The sequence below is a fragment of the Nannobrachium achirus genome, assembly GCF_963921795.1.
Source record: "Nannobrachium achirus genome assembly, chromosome: 10".
NCBI lineage: Eukaryota > Metazoa > Chordata > Actinopteri > Myctophiformes > Myctophidae > Nannobrachium > Nannobrachium achirus.
The window spans coordinates 13,587,554-13,597,839 of NC_137819.1; positions in this window are offsets into that span (position 1 = coordinate 13,587,554).

Consider the following 10,286-nt stretch of genomic DNA (forward strand, 5'->3'; position numbering starts at 1 on the left):
GTGCCACAGATCACTTTCAACAAGTTTTCCAATGAATAAAATGTAGAGAAATCATTTGAAAATAGCAGATCTTCAAGCTCACAATGCGTCACGTTGCGACGCATTGTGAGCTAGTAGATCGGCTATTTTCAAATGGCAGGTATGTACAGGCTATATGTCTGTTGAAGTTACTTGTAATTATAATCAAAATCTACAAAGTAACTAGAATGAGCCTGCAGTCTTTTGAACGACTCTTTGAAAGGAACGGATCCCAGAGATCCGGCTCGCTTCATGAAGCCATAAATCCCATCACTCTAACACAGGTGACCGGGGTGACGTCGTCACTTTTTGTAAAGGCAAAATGTCCATATTTGATTTCAGTTGTCATGATCATTAACAGCCGTTAAATCATCTTATAAGAGTTTTCAATGAGTTTAAAGTTGATAGACCAACCTAACCGCCCTCCATCTTCACGACACAGACTTTATAGAAACCACTTCTATACAAAATAACAATAAACGTTCTAGGAAATGTTGTGATACATCTTTCTAAACAGAAGATGGCGCCAACTTTACACAATACAGCAGGGGATCGCTCTCTGTGGTGGAAATACAGATCCATATCTAAAAAAATTACAATAGTTTAATATTGTGTTTAAAAAAAAGAAAACTGGACTTCTGCAAGCAACTCTGACTTCAGAAGGTTGGCATTTCTCTATTATAAATCCTTGTTTTGAGTGGTTTCGATCGTGTAATATTGTAATATTTTGAAATATGGAATTTTGATATTCATGAATCATGAGCATAAACATCAAGCGTCATCATTAAAAAAAAGGTTTGGAATAATTCACTGAATGTGCAACGTATCTAGAATAGCCTATATATGAAAGTTTAAAAAATATATGAAAGTTTCAAGAACATTTTCTTTTAAACAATGTTAGAAACGTCTCTCTTTAAGGTGGATCTGTACTCTGTTACAAGTGCAAGTGCATGTCTGGAATTCAAAATATACTAGAGTAAAAGTATAAAGTATTAACATCAAAATGTAGGCCTGCTTAAAGTAGGCTACCAAAAGTAGAAAGGTGTAGGTCTATGCAGAGGTTTTCAAATAAAACCAATTCACAAATTGCTGTAGGGCTGAGTAGAAAATACAACCATTCTAAACAGTAGATGGCTCCAACTCCACATCAACTGCTCAATGTATCTTAAACCTTAAAGGTATATTCAGTGATTGTATTTCATTCAAATAAAAATATAATTGGTAGCCTACATTTTTCATTCATTCTCCTCACTAGAATGTGTGCTGAACATATAAGGACTTCCATCATGGCCCTTGTTACGAGCATATAGCTAGATTCAGTTTTCAGAGGTGGCCAGCCAGTGCTCGACCAATCAGGGTATAGTATGGCCGTAGTTATGTTATGATGTCAAGTTATGATGGTGAAAATAAAAGTTTTGAGAACCACAGTCGCTCTGAATTAAGAACATCTGCTAAATGCCCAGATTGTAAACTACTGAACTCATAAAATGCCACAGTCTCGTAGTAAATCAGTATCATACATATCCTGAAGCTGGAGACGTAGGCCTACCGATATTCAGTGATTGGGTCTAATGATCAAAACGAGAACATTATAACGGTGTAAAAAAATCTATAAAAAAAACTAAACATTTCCACGCTGTAAGGCCAGTAAGGGACAAGATGACCCCCGGCCACTTTCATTATCACTGAATACACCTTTAAAATTCAGTTTTGGAAGTTTGTTTTACTCAAGTAAAAGTTGATGCCACAACAACGTAGAAATGCTGTTACAAGTAAAATACCTGCTTTAAAAACAATTCAAGCTTTTTCAGAAGTTGCAGATCTACAAGCTCAATGGCAAATAGGGTTTAAGGGCACGGTTACTCCGCACTTTGATTCTATGCCAATTTACAGGAGGGCGGGTGTATCACCTTTGCGGTACTCTGATTGGTCAGTGTTTTGGATTCATGTCAATTTGTGTTTTCAGATATTTAGCCACTTGAACCGTCAATAGGCTACATAATACATTTGACCTTTCACTCTGTACTTATTCTGCTCTTTTCCCCCTTTCCTTTGCCGAAAATAGCCGATCTACAAGCTCACGCCGCCGCGTTGTCATCTTGTAGATCGGCTATTTTTGGCTAAAGTTCTGCTAGAAAAGTTCTTAAGGCCTGTCCATACTTTGACCGAAACCGCTGTTTTCGGTCAAAGGTCCGGTTCGACTACAAAATGACACCACTCGAGACTTCTGAAAAGCATTAGACCGAATGAAGAGTTTGGAAATTTGCACGTCGGAAAGTCCAACTCGCCGAACATTTCGGTCAAAGTATGGAGAGGCCTTAAGAGTATGAACGCTAGAAAAAACCTTCTATCACAGAAAGATTTGGTGGACCCCCTGTAGTAACTCTGAGGACCCCCTGTTGAAGACCCCTAGTCTATCAATAGTCAGTTTGAATCTTTCTGTAACCACCCCTTGGAAAAAAGAAACAGAGAAGTTAAAGTACCAGACTAAAATCCATACAGTGATATTGTCTGGCTATGTGCGGCTAAGAAAACCCAATATCCATGAATTACATGGGATGAGTAATAATGTTTTCTATCCACCCGTTTCCACAAGAATTTACTGTATTATTATGTGTGGGACACTTCCGGAGAACAGCAGACATGATACAAGCTCACGTCACGTCGCAGATGCAACCGTTGTGAGCTTGTAGATCACTCTCGGCTGCGACGCCGGAACTGCCAGCACACCTTCTGTGCAATGCATGATGGGAGGTTGGAAACTTGTGGACTGATTACCAATCAATAGAAAAAAAGTAATTGGGGGTGAACTATCCCTTTAAATGGCTAATGTAGGTGTTGTACTAGTCTAAATCTAAAGTAACTAAAGCTGTCAAGCTACAATATTTAGAGATGTAGTGTATCAAATAGAAATGGGCTAATGAAGCTAGTAAATGTACAAGTCAAGTACAGCAGCTACTTTAGTAAACGCACTTAATAAAAACAAGTCACCAGTTTTTATTTAGATCTTTATTCAACAATTAAATATAAAATATTCTCCGTCCCCCTTAGCCATGTGTTGCACCTATGGAAAAGAGAATGAAGCAGTTAATAAACAAAGCATCAAATTAGAAGTACATAATATGGAGCAGTGCTTCGCAAAGTGCGGTCCGGGGACCCCCAGGAGTCCTTGAAGGGGTTCCAAGGGGGTCCCCAGCAAATGAGTAGGCAGCTACACAATCAGTTTAACCACTTCTTTATACTTCGGCTATTTTCTGATCTACAAGTAGACAAGCATCACTTTTTTTTTAAATCTTCCAAAAAAGTGGCAACATTTTAGAATAATGTAACATGGATCTGCAGCCAAATTCATAAAAATTTAACATGGAAATGTTTGAGAACCACCAACCTGAAAGGGGGGGAAAAGCAAGCTAACCACCAAATGGTACTCTGAGCCATTTACTCTTCTGTTGTTCAGGTCTGTGGGTCAAAAAGAGAAAAGTTAAGAACTAGTTATTACAGTCATAGTAGACAAGAACTGTGGTGGAAAGTAACTACATTCAAGGCTTCATGGGAGTGTAGTTGATATAAAATAAATCATTCTTTGGGTGAACTACACTGTACAATGTTGAGGTCATTTCCATTTTCAATACGTTTACCTCTACTCCTCTACATCAGCTCAAGAGACAAATATTGTACTTTTACTTCACCATAGGCTAATTATTTGAAAACTTTAGACCTACTTTGGAAATTTGAAAATGGCCGATCTACAAGAAGATCTGCCATTTTCAAAATACTTCTATACATCTGAGTATTTTTACTTTTGGTACTTTAGGTACATGACATGTGGATGCCAATAGTTTGTAAGTACATTTTGAATGCTGGACTTGCAAGTTGCAACAGAGTAATACTTTGCAGTATTGATACTTTTAAATAAACACGCACACAAAAAAAGGTAGTACTTTTACCACCGCTGGTGGTCAATGCTAAATAAAATAAAGAAAACAAAATGGAAAAATGCAATAACCTTGGTACGTGGATGGGTAAATGCAACATTGTTCCGTGGGTGGTTTCATGTCGGTGGGGTGGTGCGGTGGCAGGGCTGTAGCTAGCTTGCGCGGGCCGGTCGGGCCGCGGGTCACGTCCACCCGCCTGCACGCCAACCGGGCTGAGTCGCAACGTCGTCCATTTACTGGGCCACTGAGGTCTGAAGCCGTGGTCCCGCCTCTGCGTGCGCGTGGTCCCGGGTGGCCTCTGCGTGGTGGCGGCGGAGGTGGAGGGAGGGGGCGTACTCGCAGCGGCGGCCTCCGCCACATTGACCTGGTCTTGGAGCCTTTTTATAGCAAAGCCTCCGTAACTCGGGTGGATCGTGTGGACGACTGTGGGGGCTCCTTGACCAGAGGACAGGGCGTCCGCGCTCTGGACGAAGATGATCTGTCCCGAGCTGACCGTCTGGGAGTACTTCTCAGAGCCGGGAGCAGAGCTCAGAGCTGCAACGTGTTGCGAACGGCCAGCGGACAGAGTTTGGATCGGTTGTGCGGCTTGGGAAAGGCCGGCGGACGGTGCTTGGGGACGGCCGGCGGACATGCTCTGGTGCGTTTGGAAGGAGGAGGAGTAGCCCTGCGGTGAAGACACCCTTTTGCCGGCGACACTGGCCGACGTCCGGCCCCGAGCAACTGAAGGTTCTCCCCCTCTGGCGAAGAGCGAGGAGGAGTGAGGAGCAACAGAATGTCCCTTGAAGGAGCGAGGAGCCGCGTTGACGTCAGCGACAGAAGAGGAGGGAGGACGAGGGTCACCTTGAAACAGGCCGGCCCGGTATCTACCATAGTTGGCTTTTTTCCCCTTCGCCGGGGGCCGCTGGGAGTCTGACAAAACACGAGGGGGAGAGATTTCATTAGAATCTGGTCCAACAGTGTGTTCGTGTTCCAACAAGCCAGTGAACTCCTCCGAGTCTGGCAGCAATGGTGGACTGTTAACTAGGTAGATTTACTTGAGTGCCGTTACTTAAAACACTTGAAACGCCAAGATCCATATTCTGAGGGGAAACGTCGCATGAAAGGGCAGATCTACAAGCTAGGAACGTGTCACAAAGTGGTGCGTTGTAAGCTTGTAGAGCTGACATTTTCTGCGAAGACATTTAATGTAGGCTACTAAGGAGCGAAAACAGATAAGACTAGTATAGAGCACTGAGGGACAAAAAAAATGCACCTTATGACTTTAACTACATTTCAAACACGAATATTGTCTCAACATGTCACATCTGCCATTTTGTTTATTACTTATGTTTTGGAACATTTCTGGTATTCAAAATTTTGGGTGAAAATTTCATTACAGCAATATATTGATAATATGAATTTGTAGTTGTTGAGTTGAGTCAAAGTATAGATGCTCCTGATCAAATATTACAAAGTTAGGGATGGGACGATAAGCGATATTATCGTTAATCGTGATATCGTCCTCCGTCATGCACTGAGATCAATTCACCTTTTATTTGCTGAGCTGCATATCCATGTAACACTCAAACCCTCTATAATTGGTAAAAGGTACTTATAATATACATACTTGATAGTCTTTTTTCCCCACTATCAAATGTCTTTGCCAAGAAATAGCCAGTCTACAAGCTCACAACGCATCGCGTTGTGAGCTTGTAGATCTGCTATTTTTTGGGGCAAATGTTCCACCCCAGCATAATGTATTTTGATTATCGCGATAATATCGTAAATTTCTATTTATTATGACACAATAATCGTGATATGAAATGTTCATATCGTCCCATCCCTACTCAGTTAGTAAGTATTGGAGGGGAGTACTTTGTCCACCAGTGTTTGGCAGCGCTCAGCGCTCCAGCAGGAGAGAGCGTTCCATATTGAACGGGTCAGGGGAACATTCCTCCCCCTCTACCCATGGCATTCACTTCGACGGGACACTTCCCTAGAAGACAGAAGAACGTTGTTCCCCCCCCGCTGAAACGAGTCACGGGGAAGATTTAATCCCATTTAGGCCTAGAATTATTGAATGCTTTAACCAGTAAAAAATAGCAGATATACAAGCTCGCAGCGCGGCACCGAGTGCCGCACTGCGAGCTTGTAGATCTGCTATTTTTGAAAAATAGCAGAAAATGTGTGCAAATCTTTGAATACCGGTATATGTATTTTCAAAACGAAGTTTGTAACTCAAATTTTGCTTCTGGGGGGTCCCTGGAACGAAATATTTTTAGATGCGGGTCCGTGGCCAAATAAATATAATTTTGGGGGTCCTTCACATGGAAAGGTTTGAGAACCACTGAGTCTCTCAAGAACAGACTAACTGAGCTCCATTTAAGTGAAAAGGACCTTTTCTTTGACGATGGTTATAGCCAGATTGCTGACATAGAAACATAGGGTTTTTCAAAAAATCTTAGAAGGATTCAAAAGACACTTATAGAATCGGGGTCAAAATTCTAATTTTCACGATTTTTCAAAAATAGCAGATCTACAAGCTTGCAGCGCGGCACTCGGTGCCGCGCTGTGAGCTTGTAGATCTGCTATTTTTCAATAGTTAAAGCATAAAATAACGATACACAATATAGTGTACCCATTCTGAATGGGTTAATGTCCCCGGCACTGACACAGAAGAGGGAAGAGAGTCACCTTGAAAGAGCCGGGAGGAGGATGAGCTGGGACCAGAGACGGATGCCATTCCTTTTGCATTTGACGTGATCGTCGATCTCTCCCTGGAAGAAGGAGTCCAGCAACAGGCTTATTAGAGTTAACTGTAATATATAAACGCCAATACTACACAAGCTCGAAACGTTTTGAGCTTGTAGATCTGCTACTTTTGAATTTGAAAATCCAGAAAAGTTTGGACATATGCTATAGGCTATATGCATATACGCCATTTTGTTCTACTTCCGGGTGTCTTTCGACTTCCTTCACAGGTGTTACTGATGATACTAGTAATGAAGGGTCTGTTCCATTCTGGTCAAACAGAGTCAGGGTGCTGATATTGTGCATGTTGGCTCACTGGAAACACTCTGCTACACCAGTGGGTCTCAAAGTGTCCTTCAGTGGGTTCCAAATGTCCCCATACAGGTGTGTAACTCTGACAGTGTACAAATGGAAGCAAATGGACCATTTGTTGATTCCATTTGTACAGAGTTATGGGGGTCCTTGAAATTAAAGAACCACTGTACAATAAATCAAACAGAGCCTTCATTAGTATCATCAGTAACACCTGTGAAGGAAGTCGAAAGAAGAACAAAATAGCGTATATGCATAGAGCCTATTGAAGTTTACACAACGACAGACTAATTTGTTTTTATTTAATAAAAATAAGGCTTAGGCCTTAGGGCACTTTCACACCGCACTTTTATTCTACCTATAGGGGCGGATTCTGCCAACGCGTTTCAATGGGAATCAAGCGCTTTGCGGATTTCTGCACAAAAAAAAAGGACAGAATTGAAATGCACCCTCGTAGGTAGACTAAAAGTGCGGCGTGCCTTAAGGGTAAAAGTAACAAACCTACAAGCCCATATTGTGTCAGGATGCGACATCATGTGAGCTTGTAGATCTCCTGTCGTTGCCAATTGTCTGACCTTGTTGAATGTCCGAAAAACTAAAACAAACTAATCATCAACACTAACAACCCCACAGAAACAAGTTAAAACTAAAGTTACTAAAATGTAATGTACAGCGGAGGAAAATAACAAAATAAGGTCACAGTATAGAGCCCTGAGGGACTCAGGGACCCTCAACCAAGTATCGGGTAAGTATCAACCAAGGGTCTTCAACAGAGGGCCTGGGACCCCTAGGGGGTCCTCAGAGTTACTACAGGGGGACCTCCAAATCTTTGTGTGATAGAAACTTTTGTTTATCCTTTTTTATATTAACCACTTGAACCCTAGTGTCCATATTCTCAGAACTTTAGCCGAAAGCAAATACATTTGGTGTAGAGGAGAAAAAAGGGCAGACTACTGTAAGTACAGAGAGAAAGGTCAAGTATTGATGGTTCAAGTGGTTAAATATCTGATAACACAAATTGACATGAATCCAAAATAAACTGATTGTGCCGTACAGTATATGGCATCTATGGGTTGTGGGGGTCCCTGCTTCATCTCTCTCGACTAAGGGGTCCTTGGCCTGAAAACGTTGAAGACCCCTGAAGTATAGGCTTGGAGTGGACAATAAATAACCTTGGTGAACTGTGAAGGGACAACGGGCTCTTTCCCTTCCCAGCAGAAGTCTTCAGTTGAGCATCGACGTCACGCTGCTGTTGGAGTTTGGAGCGGATGTTGGTGGAGCCACTGGCGATGTCCGTAGAGAGACCGAACCTAAACCTCTTCAATTGGCCTTTCACCTACAGGCCGGTCACCATCACAAAACATTTTAGTTGACCAATAATTGTCACACAAATAAAATGCAAAGCATTGTTTTTTTTTTAACCATTAAAACCAGGAAAGCATCCGTGTATAACAACTTGTTTATACTTTGGCTATTCAAAAATAGCAGATATACAAGCTCATAGTGCGGCATGTCATGCCGCACTATGAGCTGGAGAAATAATCTTTACTTCTGGTCTGGAGATCCCCGGAACACAATATTTTGAGGGGGTCAGTGTGGCCAAACTGTACATCTTGGGAGTCCTTTACATGAAAAAGGTTTAAGCACCACTGATACAGAAACATACGTTTTTCAGAAAACTCGTAGGGCCGATTCAACTCCACTTTTAGAGCCAAATTTATTAACAACAATATGACGTCATTCAGAGGTTCGAGGGGGCGGGTACCATGATTAATTCGGCTGTTCGGTGCCACAGAGATTTTGTGAGTCCCCAAACCAAACCGAAATAAATTCGGCTCTAAAAGTGGAGTATGAATCGGCCCTTAGGCCTGAGGTCCTAAAAGGATTCCTTACTAATAAAAAGGTCTATATGGTGCCTTTAAATAGCACCTTTATCCAAGGTGCTTTTCAGAGATTGTGTGCAGTCACACTCACATTCATACACGGATGGCAGAGGAAATCATGCAAGGCACTCGGGAGCAATCAGGGGTTCAGCGTCTTGCCCAAGGACACTTCCACTCTTAAAGGAGTAGTTCGACTTTTCTATTGATTACTGACGCCATGGAGACTAGAGTTCAATAATATGTTTTTGTATTTGTCGCATTCCTATAAGACAAGTCAGACATTACAATACATGTACCCCCATTGATTCCGAAAGGGGGTACATTTACTATAATCCATTTTTGTCAAATGGACCCTTATACATCTTTAACTCTCGAGAGTGTAAAATGAAACCAAAGGACCCTTAAGGGTCCATTTTGTTTTATTTTACACTGTCAAGAGTTAAATTATCATTAAACACCTGCATTACTTAATTTACAAGAATTCTACATGATTAGAGAATGTAGAAGAATTGGGGTTTGCCTGTCAGGGCGGATGCATACAGCATACTCCACTGTTAGAGCAGAGTTGAATTCAGTTCGAGGTGTCACAACATCTCGGCAGCACCAAACAGACAACTCTATGACGATACCGCCCCGCCCGAACCTCTATATGACGTCATATTGTAATTTGGACAGAGCCGAGCCGAATCAAACTCGTCTCTAAAAGTGGAGTAGGCATTGGCCCTTAGTCCCATTAGTATCACCTCAATACAGCATGAAAGTTTTGGGTCTGAGAGACTAAACCTAATCAAATGGTGGTCCGTGGCTCAAATGACAAATAAATAATGGACCTTGATATGAAAAAGGTTGAAAACCACTGTTTTAATGGGTTAAATAGTGGACGTAGATCCGACAAGCTCATAGTGTGTCACCTTATTGGGAGGTAGTCTGTGTCTGGAAGTGTCCTTCGCTGTATCTTCTCTGCGGAGGCCGACGCCGCCACCGCTGTGCCTCTCGGCCCAGCCCGGAGCCATGGGGCCACCGCTGGGCCTCTGGGCCCAGCCCCCCGAAGCCATGGGGCCCTGGGCCCAGCCCCCCGAAGCCATGGGGCCACCGCTGGGCCTCTGAGCCCAGCCCGGAGCCATGGAGGCCCCTCTGAATTCATTCTGGTTGTCCCCAACATGTCCCCCGTTGTCCCCAACGCGGTTCCACGTGCCCCGTTGTTGCGATAAGCCAGCATATCGGTAGCCGTCCCGTCCTTTGGAACCCAAGTCATTTGCTGCAACAAGTTAAAACAATATATAATCATTAGTTTCATCATTGCGTGGACCCCAGCATCCCTATGTCATCATAAGAGGCAACAGAAAACTATAAACTATAAAAGACATTGTGTCTACAAGCTCACAACGCGTCGCGATGCGATATGTTG